The sequence below is a fragment of the Ptychodera flava genome, chromosome 14 (assembly GCF_041260155.1).
Source record: "Ptychodera flava strain L36383 chromosome 14, AS_Pfla_20210202, whole genome shotgun sequence".
NCBI classification, from domain to species: domain Eukaryota; kingdom Metazoa; phylum Hemichordata; class Enteropneusta; family Ptychoderidae; genus Ptychodera; species Ptychodera flava.
Genome location: NC_091941.1, coordinates 25,449,772 through 25,466,147, shown reverse-complemented (window position 1 = coordinate 25,466,147; position 16,376 = coordinate 25,449,772). Strand labels below are relative to the sequence as shown.

General features: G+C 37.6%; 1 protein-coding gene across 5 annotated transcripts in view; it reads right to left on the bottom strand.

Moving 5' to 3' along the window:
* LOC139149897 (uncharacterized) overlaps positions 1-16,376 on the bottom strand; it is a 38,995-nt gene that overhangs the window by 16,661 nt on the left and 5,958 nt on the right. For 2 of the 5 annotated variants that reach the window (XM_070721915.1, XM_070721919.1), the window contains exon 1: positions 14,612-14,781. The exons of 1 other annotated variant lie outside the window; for it this stretch is intronic. The gene's annotated coding sequence lies outside the window, so the exon portion shown is untranslated. Of the gene's footprint in view, positions 1-4,932; positions 5,075-5,926; positions 6,023-14,611; positions 14,782-16,376 lie in introns of those variants that run through there. 2 more of the 5 variants (XM_070721918.1, XM_070721916.1) reach the window with 2 other exon arrangements.

The window sequence follows — 16,376 nt, the reverse complement described above, 5'->3', positions numbered from 1 at the left end:
AGAATTTTAACATGACTTCAACATGTAACACTTTCCATTTTTAAGGCTCTGTTAGCAGGAATTTTTGATGTCTTTCTGGCATTGTTTTGCTTTGTCTGTCAAAAATATAGCTTCTCCCTTGCTTCCCAAAACCATACCAAAATATCTACCAGTAATTTTTTTAACTTGTCAATACAGCCTGTGTGTGTGTCATCCAATGTCAAGCTGTGATACAGACTGAACTTTAGTCCAGACAAGAACACTGCATATTATGTACAATGCAGTCTATAGACAAGGCTAATACTTTATGATAAAAAAAAATATGTTTGTTTTGTTTTGTGCGACAAAAATAACAAAAGTATTTTCAAAAACTACAGCTGCTGTCATTTTTAAGCTTTTCCATACATTTACCAGATAGTAAGTAGTATGCCCATTTGTCAAAAATTTTTGCTCACTTTCTCACAGTGAGAATTCAATCTAAAGAGGTCATAGGTTGAAAGAATTTCAAACTGCATTTTGAGAAAGAGTGGTCAGTACATGAATGCTGTCCGGAAGATAAAGCGGGCTATACACAATCAGCATGATCTAAGCACACTGTTCAAAGAACGGACCTCTCCTTTTCGTGAAGAAGTCTATAAACTAACATCTGATAGATATTTCCTGCTGATAAAAAAAAAACAGCTCATGTAATATGCCAGGGGTATATACACCACTAAGATTATACAAATGTAAATTATTTATCAATGACGCAAATGGAATGGTGACAGTGAGACCATTTCAGCCACACACATGCTGAGAAAATCTCCTGAACTCAAGTGGTCCCCGGCTATCATATTGCTTGGTTGAACTGGGTGCCCTCCGATAAATGGCATCTCTCATGTTGACCGTGCATAATCAGCACAGTAGGGGCCCAAGAAAAAATTGCATTCCAATGTGACAGTAGGCGCTGGCCCAACCAACAATGGGCAATAGTTCAAAGAAACAATAACCAAATGTGAACTCATAAATGGAGGCCCTTTGAGGTTGTCTGCCACCAGTGTACATATGACCTGTTTTGTTATTTATCAGACTTTTTAAGAATTTTCCATTGTAATACCACTTCAAGAATATTTGCATGAGAAAGATTTATTCAGTCATAAAATCTGGTGTCCATATCAAAGTTCTCCTAGGAGTTGCCACTTTTTATGACAGTGACAGTACAATCTTTTTTTTTGTTCAATGATCATAACATTTCTTTGGCCATGATTCCGTCCATCAGAATTAGACTATTTACCACTTAAATTCATTCATGGGGGAAGCACACGGATCCAAGATTCACGACACATTCAATGAAACTAAAATGTCCCAATTGTCACTTAACATTCCACTTGGTGGGGATGTACAGCAGTGCTATTGTAAAACATGTCTGTGTCACACACTGTCTCATCCAGATCCACAGGTTCTACAGAAGGCAATACCAATGAGCTCATTTACATACATCATCAAACACGAGTCACCAGTTTCACATGTCTGAGAACTTCCTGTTTCAGTGTCAGGCTGTTGCAAAGGTTGATGGCCTTTGATATGAACATTAATTAGTTCCTCATATTCCCCCAACCTCTGCTACCCCACATCCCAACGGGGAACCTGCAACCAATTACCATCTAACCATGAGCAAACAGCAAATTGCAATAGCCCATCTACATACAATACAACCAGAAGCACACTAGTATTAAAATGACTTGGCTACAAATGACTTGGCCACAAATACATTTGCCATGAATGACTTTGCCCAAATCCTGCAAGATACTGATATTTAGATGAATATATTTTGTCGGTGTTGCTGTCATATGTTGAGCTACAAATAGATGTTATCAATGCTATTCACGTAAATATGATACAATTTCCACATCCTGCATTCATGTCAGGTTACATGGAAGTCTAATGAAATAATATCATCTTTCTTCCGATGCAGTCTGAATTTTTTCCAGATTTTATAGTCGAAAGGACATCCACATTTCTCTGAACTTGCACTTCAAAACATTCTCCTGCTTAATATCAAATTTGGTTCACTATCGTCTCTACAATGGCTACCAATGGTCTACATATATGGATTTCTATGTTTGGAAAGTGTAGTATTAAATTTACAACCTATGTGAGTAGTTTGGTTTTGAATTACTTAGTAATATTTTAGATGAAGTCTTGTGAAGAAAACATACAAGTGTTTACCTTCAACAGATCGACATAACTTTAAAAAGATTGATCAAGTCAGCATATGAGAAGTACATGAAGCAATTTTTTGTAGCCATTCCAGTATCACTATGTACATTTCTTCTTTCAAGGAAACATATGAAATACATATTTTGCAGGAGTTTAAACACAACAAAATGTCTAACTCCAAGGGCATATCTCGGGAGGAAGCCTTCAGCACACCCTGGTATTTCTGTATTTATGAATGTTTAAAACAAAATTTGTAGTTTGACCAAGTTTATACATAAAATGTTTGCATTATCATTTCAAACACACATCATGAAACAGAGAAAAAAATAGCAAGAGAGAGGGACAAACTTGCAATGGAAAAAAATAGAACGAAAACCTTGTCAGTCTTGTGAAAAATTTGCATATGGAAAAAACTGACAACAAAAGGAAACAAAAACAGCTCGCACTAACATTACAGTGCGATAGCAATTCAGTAAACTATGCGCTACATGTTTTTGTATCAAATAGCCTCGAGTCTGGAATTTACAATCACTTTTAATTTTGACTGTCATCAGTATTTATAGTAAATTGAATTGTTCGTTGATCTGGAGGTAACCCGCCATTCAAATGTCCCCAGCAGCGTCCCCCCCCCCCCTTCCCTCTTAAGATAAAATAAATGTCTTTGGCAAAAAAGGAAGATTTGATAGCTGAGCTGTACTTTTTTTGAGTTCATGATACTGTAATATTAGCATGGAGACGGTGTGACATTTTTTGCATTGCACTGACAGACTGCCAAGTATTTTGCCAGTACAATACTAGAAATAGTGCTGCCAGCATAAAAGCTACATACCGGAAACCAGCATTGTTTCGTAAATTTAAAAAAAAATATGACTGACTGATTTCAAACAGCATATGTGGCCAGTTTGAAGCTTTCACATGCTCTGTTGCACGAATTGGATTAAATTTTGGATTTAGATTTCCCCGATATTACCTTTTTGTAGACTTCACTATACAGCCAGTAATGCATATGTTACACATAAGTGCACTGAAGTGCATACGTAAAGGAATATTAGATGAATTGACTGAGTGATTCAATGGAATTTTTTTATCAAAAACTCCGTACTGTTATCATTCGCTTCACTTGATAACAGTGGCACAACCTCTCTTATCTTTACACAAGCGATAAACCAGCAAATAAAGTACAAGAATTCCTCTGAAACAGAATTCACTTTGCACAGGAAGTGTACTGTGAATGGAATCTGACAGTGAGACTCCCCACCCTTAAATAAGGTCAAGTTTGCCTGATAATGATATTACTGATAATATACTGTAATGCCATTAACATATTACCAGGTAGTGGGTAATTTGATTTAATTAGCACATCTAATTGTCCAAATTAATTATCAATGAAAGAATAACAAGCTGGTAGCCCCTGCATACACATGGTACATACATGTAACCCATGATTTGCATACACAGGCAATCTGACGCCTTCAATTGGGTGATGCAACAACCGATGGACTGGGAGTAATGTGAACTATTTATTCTCCAACACAAACAAAACAAACCTGTAAACAAACTACAGTGTATTTACAGCCCCACTAACAAGAGAGCTATATTTTGCAGAAGAGTTTAAAGGTGGCACAGTCGGCTGTATGCGCTGGTCAAGCATGTCGATAGAAATTATACAAGCAGTGCAAAGCAGCATTGAAATCTTCAGAGACTGACTGCCGACAATATATTATTTATTCTCTTCAGTCCTTCTTGATATCAGCCCATGCTATCAGAGTTTACGTGTTCCAAACAGATAACTTTTTTCACTTGATACACACACACTTCCCATGATAACTTGCCTGTGCGTGTGAATAATCTCTAGATCTCCCCATTCATTGGTTCATCCTGTATCTGTTTGGGTTCAAATTCCACGGTATGAACTGGGGCAGAACCGCACACCGACTCAGTACCATGAATATTATGAAACAGTGTATAAAATTTACCAGATATGAATGATCTTGTCAATGGCCCCTACAAGTTTTACCAAATTAGAAGTTTGAGTTCAAGGAATTCGAACTTACAATGTGTTTTTTCTACATGTATCAAATACACAGAAACTTCAGTTGCAAATTTAAATGACCCAACATTCAGTAACACTCAAAAGCTCTTTCAGCATAAATTGTCGATAATTTTTTTTTTCGTTTGGATAGCTCCCTAAAATGACAAAACCATGCAAAAACCATTCCAATTGCTCAGTAGTGATTTCACAATGACCCCCCCCCCCTTCCTACATGAGCCGAACCACTCACTGGTGAAACACAATTGGCCATTCCCATTCCTGTCAAATTCATAGGGGTGGGGAAGGATTTTCAAATCCTCAACCTTGAACAATCACAGCGTGTTTTGGCACGCTGATCAATCAAAGGTTGTCTTTTCATTTACAACACAGTCCCTTGCAAAAAAAATAAATCTCCAGCTTACATAATTTCCAATCAACAATAGTGGAGTATCCTGTCTGAAAATAACCTGAAACTATAAACTGAACACTCAATCCTGCGACACAGATCTACTACAAAGATACTAAAGCTACACGTAATTTTTTACGAGAAAAGTTCAACATTTCCAGTGAAGTTGACCATGAAGTCCAACATCCTTTTAAATGACAATGCCGACCATTATTGCTCGGCACGTAAGTGAAATTCCATGGTCATTCTCAAGAACTGAAGAAAAAGTGCCACTTAAGTGGAATAGAATAAAGTAGATGAAAAATTCTATACATACCAGAGTCCAGATTTACCATTTACAGTTATGTTTGGTTGATTTCCAGAACTATGGGGTGCAAACTGAATGAAAAAACCTAAAATCCAACTACGGAAGCTACATGGACACTCCTAACTGTCGCCTGTACAGATTTCAAATTCTTATTTTGCCGCCTACACGGCCTGGGTTGGTACGAAGAGACGCTAACCTTATGACCTCAGGCAAAAGGCAGAGCTGCCAATCAAAGGCAGTACTGCGCCCTGATTGGCTAATCAAGGAATGGGGTTGGGTTTCCCTAGCATAGAAATCTGTGTACAAAAGATACCTGTAATAGGCTGCTGTTTATGCCTCTGACCCACACCAAATGAACACAGCTGATAGTACACATATATACACCATACAAGCAATTACCCTTTTCCCTCCACTGTGAATACCCATTGAAAGTGAAAAGCCCCGCTTCCTAGTCTGATTGGCTTTGCAGGAGGGGAAAACCACAGAAAAGCCTGACACCCCTGGGGTTTTCATAAATAAAGATTGGAAGCAGGAAAAAGCCGGAGTAAATGCTTGATGGAACGGATCTGATTTGACCATAATCAGCAATTCTATGCACAAGTAAAACAATGGTGAAAATTGCGGATGATCTGAAGAAGTTAAAGACAAAAGAAGTTAAAACAAGGAATTTTAATTGCAGAGGCAAAACCGCCTGCCTGAAACCAATATATGCATGACAAACAACTCTGCAAAAGCCATAAATAACTGTTTTTTCTGTCTCTTTTTCCATCTCAAAAATGTAACATGTGGCATCCATTCTGGCAATCTGAGCCCACTGCTTCAGATGAGCAAAACACAGCTCGTCTTCTGTGGCAGGATTTTTTTTTTTGCACGCATGAACAAAATTGAGAATAAACTGCAGAAAACGTGTTAGCTTGAGGTTTGTCAAACATGTACAGAAAGACTCAAATCAAGAACGCAAATCACAATCATACAGAAACCATTAAAAAATCCCAATTCCTACCTGCAAACTAAGTGCAGACCGCCAAAAGTTCTTCCACCTGTTTACATGTAGCTTAGCAGACTATGTCTGCACGCACACAGAATTTGGCCTTTTAAATGAGGTTTCCCAGAATCCAATGGGACAAGTTGAAAGAGGGGGAGGGTATGGACACTAGACAGCCAATCACCTGCCAGTGAATCAAGTTACATGTACTTGTTTTACCTATGCTACCATACAACTGGGAGACATTTGTGTACCTGTACCTTTGGCAAATGTTGAAAGCGCTTTCTGAGCGTACAGAATTCAATAACACACTGAAACCAAAGAGCTGTGTAAATATTCTGAGGTCTTCGCTGTTTTCAATCAACTCTCCTGCAAAAAAACAGGCAGACAATAGCTGCTATTCTTCCTTTTTTTCTTCCCAGAGCATTTTTCCTGGTTTCAAGACTGAATACACCCTCTCTGAATTTTTCCGTCCTTTTCCTTCTCCATGTCTTTTCTCAAAGGATCAGTTTTCACCACAAATGATGAAAACTAGCCAAAAACTATAAACTCATGTTAGAATGCATAGGATTTTAATTTCACATTTTCCTTATAAGGGAACAGTGAATTTGTAAAACTCTAAGAACTGGACGTATTTCATCAAAGACATGCATTCATTGACATGCAGTATATTTTACTTAAAGTTTAATTATTACAGGAACATTTAGACGAGAATGATAGGCCACCCTGGGTAAACCTACCCAGGGCAGTGTATACACCGTGGTGAATTTAATCAAAGAATTGAATTTTATGGCAGTATTACTGCACCAAAAGATTGCCATTTGAAAACACTATGGCAAGTTACGATGTGGTCGTAAAATTACCAAACAAAAGTCCACAGTATAACAAGCTGAACTGAAACCAAACAATATCAATGACCACTACTTTTTTGTGGTTCAGAAGGTACAGACCTCCTGAAAGACAAACCTGAGTGGCTTTCATTATCCTACAATGATCCCACACCTTACTATTCAATTCTTGCTGCGTATATCTGTATATATGTTCCTCACACTTAAGTTTTTGGTTTCTGGTGAACTCTGTTTTGTTTACAAAGCCAAACAGAGAGCCCACAGTTCTTAAGAGTGTCAGTTTCACGAAATTGTAAACACGCAACGGAGTGAATACTGTATTTACAACTCCGGCCTTTGCCCTGGGTACAGTACGGAGGGCTTGGTTGCCCAGCAGACAAATACTGGACCATTTTGAAAAGCAAATCAGCATTAGTGGAAAAAGGAGATGGATATCCAGTACACTCCTGGGGCTGGTTTATGTTGTTCCGCTGGCGTGATGCCTTTTTTTTTCGACTACATGTACTTGATTTCAAGGAGCAGCAAGACTGAATAAACACCACCGACAAAGCACCCTGTGCTTGTTTCCATGGTAACAGAACATCAGCTGACAATTTCTTCCGCAAAGTCCACAACCTTCCACAAAATGAAAACCTAATGAGCTATTCACGACTGAGGCTATTTAAACATTCTACATGTATGGTGAAACAAGCACAAAATTGAATGAAACAGCATATGCCATGCACATTGTATGAAAAATGCCTTTTTTGGCATTGAAAATGAAAATGAAAATTGATGTCAACCAATTATGGTTATGAAACCTTAATGACAATGGGCTTCTTATCCAACATACAAGCCTTTATTCACTTTCATAAAGTAAATATTAATTAATCAACTAATCCTCTCTCTTCATTATTGTTACATCTTCTTTGATTCTCTTTCAATTGAAACGGCTTGTCTGCGATGTGACTTGATGTCATTTCATTAATATCAACCTTTTTTTCAAACTGCCGATCTAATCACAATCTTCATGTTCATGTAATCTGAAAAACTGATCTTCAATGTCTGTCTTCGCTGAGAACTACAAATTGCAGTAATTTTCATTCACTGTATTATCTCATGATTTAATAAGCCAGTTTTCAGGGGGTTTTTTAATTACCAAGCAACCTATGATCAAAGTCCAACGCGAACTGAAAGTAAGCAAAACCATATACAGTAGCTGTAATGATAATATATCAAACTCCATGCTCACAATGACCATACAGAGTGCCCTGCAGTGCATGCACTCTTTGTGAGCCCTTGACAATCTTTCATAATCAGCGGAAATTTCTTTGTGCCAATCTTGAGCTGATAACGACAGATATTTATAATAATACCAAACATTTTCTGTGCCACAAAAAAAGAACTTTTTGTGCACTGATCATTGAGCGGCCGAGTCTGATTGGCTTACTGGAAGCACAGTTGACCACTTTGAATGGAAAACCAGTTCAATTGATCACACAGCTGTCTCAACCCGTACCCCCACCTTGTGGTCCAGTCTTTGAAGACACCCTAGATGCAGCAGGTGGAAAGTAACATGTGCAGAAGTGAACAAGTCAGTTGCAAATTACCAAACATTTTCTTGGGAAGTTTACAATCATCTTAGTTACAATGGATCACAATATCAAAGTTTCATCAGAAAAGTTTTCTGTAGTCTAAACATCAACTTCTCCCTTGATACCTTTTATTACACATGGATTGAACTCACAACTTACGGTAAATAATTATGGCAACAATGTGATTCAGTATGTAAAGTGTACATACACTGATCCATACCACTGACAAAATGCAATTAAGTGACAGATTTTCATCCCAAAATCACACAATACATGTATTTCACTGGCCTGCAGCTTGTGTTAATTCATTTTCAAACTTGTGATGAACTCAACGTTCACAACATGGTTTTCTGTGAACAACAGAGAATTATAATTTTTTGCGACATAGATAATAATATTATGCATGGTCACCCCACTTTTTGTAATTCTTGGAGACAGAAAATGTTTCAAGTTTTCTTTTAGAGGTAGAATTTGAACAGAACTTTTAAACTTTCATTTTAAGGTACTTATGACCTTAATCCAAATCATCTTGGAGAGACTGTACAATTGACAACAAAAAAACAGAAGGACTTGCACCCAGTTTTTGACAAAAGCCAAAACAGACTGCATAGCAGTGTTTCTGTGAATTACAGAGCTATACATATAGTCTTGAGCTCAGCGTATACACACTTGTATACACATACATGCACCTTTCAGTCACGAGACAGCTGCCACACAGCAGTGTGCATGCGGGATGACACCAATCCGGCTGTATCTATGAGGGCTTTGCCAGGGAGCTGGGCTGCCCTGTGCTGTATTAAATCATTGCACAGTTGAGTTAACATCACGTAAATGTTTCTCTGCAAAATTTACATTTCTTCAAATGAAGGAATACAAGTTCCCCTTTTTTCCCCCTAACAGTATCAGCAAAGCAAACAGTTGAAAAGCCGCCGTGTTTGCTGGACATTCATGAGACTTACTCTGAATGAAATCTATGAGTGAGGTCATAGAGTAGAAAGTGGGGTGACTTCTGGTTCTATTGTTCACAGCCGTGCTGCGTCAAAATTTCTCCCTTACCCTTTTCAGTCCCTATAATTAATACAGCAAAATCAACATTGCTCTACCGTGTTAAAGATAAAATAATGCTTCTTCAAGTGCTGCTGAGCTCCAACTTTGATAAGGACAGGTATCTCACATGATCTGACATGAGGTAAATCGCATACATCCTGCTCATACATGCGCGTACACATTTAGGGAACATATATACACCATGACAAAAAGTTTCTCCGAGTTATCTGAAATTTTTTTAAATATTGAAATTTTATCGACAAGAAGTATGCCAATTGTTTATGTCAGTGATAGGGTTATTGATACGATGATAAAACTGACTGTTGTCAACTCTGCTCTGGCATATTTCAGGTGACTTAGGATGTGAAAGTCGCACTTTTGACTGAAATAATTCTCCAAAGTAAATGTACAAGGGAATGATATGATATGTTCACGCTCATGAAAAATTTGGTGATGCTGCCAAAGAAGACAGTGATCTTGGTTTAACATATCATATCTGAATAAAGTATGACTTCTGAAGATTGGGTTTTCAACACTGCCATTTTTACACCGTACAAATGTACATGAAGACTACACACAAATTTTTTTTTATGGATTGAGAGTGGGGACGAGAATAACATCAATATTGCAAATATATTACAATATTGTTCTCTACCTTTTCATAAAACGGGGTCAACTGATGCACTTTAATTTGCACATCAGTTCATGTACAACAATGAAAGCTCATTTTTATCTACCTTAATTAATGGATATTGTTTACAGTACAGCAAATCACCAGACGACTGTTTCCATGTGGCCGAGTCATCTGCAAAGAGAAATGTAAGCTACACTGTATGACCACTTCGGGTCGTGAACATTTGACCTTTCATTGCATGTCCTGAGGCCTTTGCCTTAAAATTCAGTGCCCCTCATTAGCACATGCCAGAATGTTCAATGCCAAGACCAGTACAATGTCACTGCTGGAGGTCAATGGCATTACTGAACATACACTGTAAGACGAAATATTACCATATGACAGGGCTGGTTTGTTCGCTCAGCCAAGGGGCAGCACCCTGGGGCAGCAGTATCGAAAGTGGAAGAACACCGCAATCAAACAGTGAGGCTGAAAGGACAGCCATAAAATATCCCTGGAGTACATAGCTATGAAGTGGACCAAATCATTAGGTTGTTCATGAGAAGCCGAGTGTTTGAAGGTTATATGTGAGGGTCAGCGATCAAGAAGAATTGCATTTCACTGAGCTTTTGCACCTCAGATCAATTTAACACCATGAAAGACGAAAGACGTGCACTTGCTGCCAAACATAGAATTGCACTTATTTTCTCTCCTGGTAAAATGTGAATTGCACAGCAAACACTGAAACAGTGTTCTAAACACAGGTTCTGCTTGTACTACGCATGAATGAAGAGGCCATAGAAATCTGATTTTGCAGACGCGGAACTTCTGCCATCACCAAAACAAAGGTGAAATTGAATCAAACATTTGAATACACTGTGGTGTAGAATCAGTAGCCAAACTCATTAAACACCAAATCAAAAGCGACTGAAGCAGTTTAACTTGTTACAGCTAGGACATCCAAGCAATCAGTATGACGTAACTAACGCCAACAGACACTTGCCTGCATTTTGTCAGAGACATTACAAAATGGCAAGGAAGATATGTGGCCATTCGACTGTTGCAATTACTTTTCTATTACCAAGCCTGGATGACAGCTACATGATTAACACACGACTTTGCTGGTACACATCACCCGAACTGAACTTTTCAGCAGCCTTGACCGTAACCCTATAATCCCAGACATGTCAGACATGATGGATTGCCTCATATTCATGAATAAGTAATGCAATTTTGACAGAAAGGATCACTCTCTGTTTTCTCTCACACTTATTTATCACAATTTGCATTTAGTACAAGTACAGGAGTTACGTCACATGAATATTTAAAAAAAATGCTCGATTTTGAATATAAAGTGATTTACATTGTTCCAGGTGAAAAAGATGATCTAATAGCATTTTGAAATGCTTTATTCATGCTACTGTACTTTAACATTATGAGCAAATTGCCTAAAACAAAAAATTCCTGAAAAATCACCAAAGATACAGTACAATGCTGCTCTACGTGTATTTGTATTATGTAATTTAACTACTAAAGTGGATAAAAATTTATTGATTTTCAAATTGTGCCGTGTTATGTAAATTGATGCAGATGGTAAAGTCAACAATTATAAAATCAATTTTTACAACATCCTGGGCTACGATTCAATTTTACCTCATTTAAAAATATGACTCAGATTAAACATGGTTTTGCAGAAATGCTCAAAATGACTGACTATTGTAACGGACACCATGCAGAATTCATCCACAGCACTGAACTGAATGCCACCTCATACCAATTTAAATAAATCAAAAAGTAAATTAAGAGCAATTTACTTCTGAAAAGCTTACGCAGAATATGTATTCCAACCCCTTTTGCACTTAAAATCAGCAATTTTTATCTGCAGGAATATTGATTGAAAGCTACTCCCACTAAAACATTCCTCGGGTCATTTTGTGTTGTCAAGTTGAATATAACTCTTTCAACATTCAACAATATCAAGATACATTTAATGTATTCAAAAACATACTGATACCAGAATACCTGGGGGTTAGTTATTCCCGAGGAGTGTATATATATATACATATATATATATATCTCCAATATTGATCATTGTAATTTTATGAATTCATAAAATATGAACTCATTTCTGACTAAATTCAACACTATCAATTTTTTCAACTGAAAAGCAGAGTGCTAGTGATACGGAAGATTAAACATGACCTACATTCGCTTATTAGCCATTAATTTATGCATTAACTAGCCTGCTTGATGGAAATTACAAAGGTAATTTTTCATTCAGGCACAGTGGGACCACAAATTTACATCGACTGAAAAAAAAAAAATCAATGGAGACAACAAAGAAGCGGAATCTTTTATTCATGCCGCCCTGGTGCGTACTGCGACATCACTATAACGTTGCCTCAAAATATGTCTTAATTACCAAAGCACTCCAATGTTGCTGGCATACTCCTTTATACAGTACTCAAATTAATCACACTTCATCATAGCTTCTGGTTTAAGTGTCAAGAAAACTGTTCAGTCAAATATTTGCTACACCTTTGATACACAAGTATTCTGTGTTTCAATTTGGGACATAATCATGATGTTATGGACGACAGAATACTAGAAACTATGTGGCGGAAGAATTTCTCTAAACGTTGACACTCCTTCCCTTTCTAGGCCTTGAAATACATGTAGGTCCTGAAAAAATATCAGGATATGGCTTTTTGAATTTTTCTATAAAAGAGAAATCACCAACTTCAGAATAAGCTATTATGCTTGTCAGTAATAATTTATTTTTAGACTGTGAAAGATAATGAATTCACTCAATGCTCAGGTTCATTCTTGTTTTATAATGAACAAAGAGAACAGTAATTTTAGAACAAAAACATAATTATGAATACCAACAAACACAACAAGATGGACGGAACAGCACTAAATGCCAACAACTGAAATGGTTCATGCACTGTACTCAGATGATAAGGTACACGTATCTGTTTTGCAGAGTTGCGCGTACCCACATCCATCCACTGTGGCATACCGACTCTATTTTTAGTCAGAAAAAAGTCTCAGAACAAAAAAAATACATCATAGCTTCTCTTTGAAAACACAACAGTAGAAAGCAACCTTTTGAAAGACACGCAGTTTCTGTGCGGCGTCACAAGACTAGTGCTCCATAGAATTCAGCCTGCCCATGGTGAGACCCTGAATTCTTTATGACGTAAAAAACTCCACGTCTTCCAAAGAACACAGCGGACAAGAAACAGTGAAGTCACTCTCTAGGAATGCCTGCTGACCCCTTGGTACTGTAAGACACCGTCATCCATTATTAATTTGAATAGAGCACGTAAACTTCTTGGTTCTGCCCAAACACTTCCGACTATCTTTAGTATCGCCTTTTAAAAGAGTACATGTAAGATGTACATATTGTATGTCACACTCACTTCCTGGTTTACAGGAAAAAAACTAAAAAAATATCAGTGCGATTTTTGAGCACTAGATTGAACAGTATGTGTGGTGCGTCATGTTTTTTTGGAGGTGATGAAAAGAACACTAGTTAAAATCAATAGGTACTTAAAGGATTAAGGCTAACTAGGAAATACATTTATTCCTGCATGCATAATAAACATACTACAGTTTTGACTGGAATGTGTGAAGCTATCACAGGCCCTCTCCTTCCCTTCTCTTGAAATGAAATCACATGGCTTTGGGATTGTGCATCCTTTATCAGGATGCATTGGACATGACAGGATGGAGGGAAGAGCAGTTATTTTAGGCTCTACGGAAACGGCTGTTCTTCACATTGTCACTTGCAGGAAACACTCGAGGTAGGGAGGAGGGGGGGCAAGATTGCAGTACAACAACAGCAAAAGCAATGCTCCCAATGCACAGTATTATCTAAATTCAGCATTATTGAATTTTGAAACCACAGTGCCATAATTTCTTCAGCAATTTTCAACATGTTACTACATGATCAAATTCTGCTGCCTTCACTATAAACGACGTCCTACAGACACACACACATCGCTTTCCCTGATTGGGAATATTACTGACTTGATAATGAATTTGAATGATTACAATGCCATATTTGTCAGACTATGGCCTGACTCAGTTAATAACAAGATTAATTAAAGTTAATCAATGAATTTCTGACAGTGTGTGTTAATCCTCCTGGCTGCAATTTCACCATGATAATCTCACTAAACGGCAGGACATTACTTACCCGTACACTTTCAACGACGACGCCTCCAAAATGTGTGTATCACACAAATGTACAGCAAACCGTAATCACCACTTATCAATTAAAGTGCTAGTGAGCTGTAGTACACACTCCAAATGATGAGAAAACTGATCTTTTTCTGTTCAAATCTGCTGAATTTTTTCCACGACAGAATCAAGTCTCTGTCCTTGACTGTTTCGGTGAAAGAACAGCCACTATCACAACTGCTCCATAGCAATACCCAACGGCCATTGTAATCTGTATACACTATTAACAATTCATGAAAAGCCGGCCACAGCGTCAGTCAGTTGGGTCTCAAAGCCATGAGTTTTTTTTTCCCTCCCCGATCCTATCCTCAATTTTGAGTCCGTCTCAACTGATAGTATTACACAGAGTCAAGTGATATTGAAATTCACTTACCTATTAGCCAAAATTATAAGCCGGGAAAACATAAACCACGAAGAGAAAAACCCCAACTAAGTAACCAAAATTACAGCTCTGCTTCTACGTACCGGCAGCACAACATATATTGACCTTATTCTCAACTACCGACGCTACATATATGGATTAGGTCCACGTTGACATACAATACGATGACATCATCCCTTTCAGCTCATGAATATTAATAACTCTAAGATGTCGGCAGCGCTTACTTCTACAAGCTGCCAGGGGATGGATTATTTTCTCGTTGCCAATGATGTTTACACACGAGTCAGGAGTCGTTTCAGCTCGATTTTCAGAGCAAACTCTGTAATTTCCAATGCTTTACAGCGTGATTTACTTAAGATCGAATGACAGTATACAATATCATTAGCCTTCTGCACAATGAACAGCATAAATTAACATTTATTCTGGGCTGCAAGTTAGTTTTCTCGTGAAATACAGAAGAGGAAGGGAAAGTTGGTTAAAAAAAAATAATTTAAAAACAGACACTACAGAAATACCTGGGAAGAAAAGTGGCTGTGAGTACATACATCTGGTTTGTCCAGGTACAACAAACATGGCTCAGCATATCTTTTTGCAATATTTATGAGTTTAATGTATACATGTACATTGTAGTGTCGTGCTTACGACGAACATACCTGCAGAACTGAGAGAAGTGGAACCAATTGCACTGCAAATATTATTAAAACGCAAAATATTTCACAATCCCCAATTTGTTCCCAACCGTTTCTCAAAAACACAGGAATCCCATACGAGTTAAATGTAGTGCAATAAAAATGCAATTTTATTTTTTTTCACAGGATGTGAAAGAGTTTTGACGCAGCTTGCTTTCAGCTGTACTCAAAATGGCAAATTCTTATCCATTTTACATGGCCGGTTAATAATTATTTGACTTCACACCAAAAAAGAAAGACAAAACAAAAAAATTTGGGATCCCTTGTTTGAAGAAGACTGCATTTATAATTGAAGAGGTGTCAAATAGACATCTGGTGGACATTTTACAGTACTGTTGAACAGTTAAAAATACACTCAGTCAATCAATATTCCAATTTTGTCCGAGACTTACAGAGTACAAAGAATAATAAAATACTCATTATTCTACCTGTCAACATACAATGTACAATAATTGATAAACAGATATGACGGTTGACTGTACAGGAAATCCTTTCATCCGAAATACTGTGTTGATAATTTTTTTTATTCATTTATTCTGTCAGCCATGATGAGGTGCCCGCCTGACCTCTCTTGGGTACTGAAGGGAGAAGCAGTAAGAAGCCACGAGTCTTGCTCTAAGGAACAACACCCTACCTGTACTTGAATGTCAAACTCCGCACCCCCTACACTGGATAGGGGATGGTCAAACCTAGAAATTTGGAAATTGACCAACGGAAATTCAGAATTTTCATACTTAAGAGGGCTCACTACTAGCCATGCATCTAGTCTTGAATTCATTACCCTTGAATACAATCATGAGATGCTGAGTCTTGTACCCTAGGCTCTGAACCATATCCTCCATTAGTAAATAAGTACTATTTTTATGTAACAGTGTGTGATTTATAACACTAGGTAGAGAGCAAATTACAAGACTGAAGTACCAATACCCTGGACAAATTCATGCAACATGTACGCCAGTTGAGTGATGCATTTCACCTAGTTTGCAATTGTACATATATACAAAAATAATCAATTTCATCACAGCTGTTCCAGTGTACTCTCACCTTCTACAACAAAGCTGCGGAGT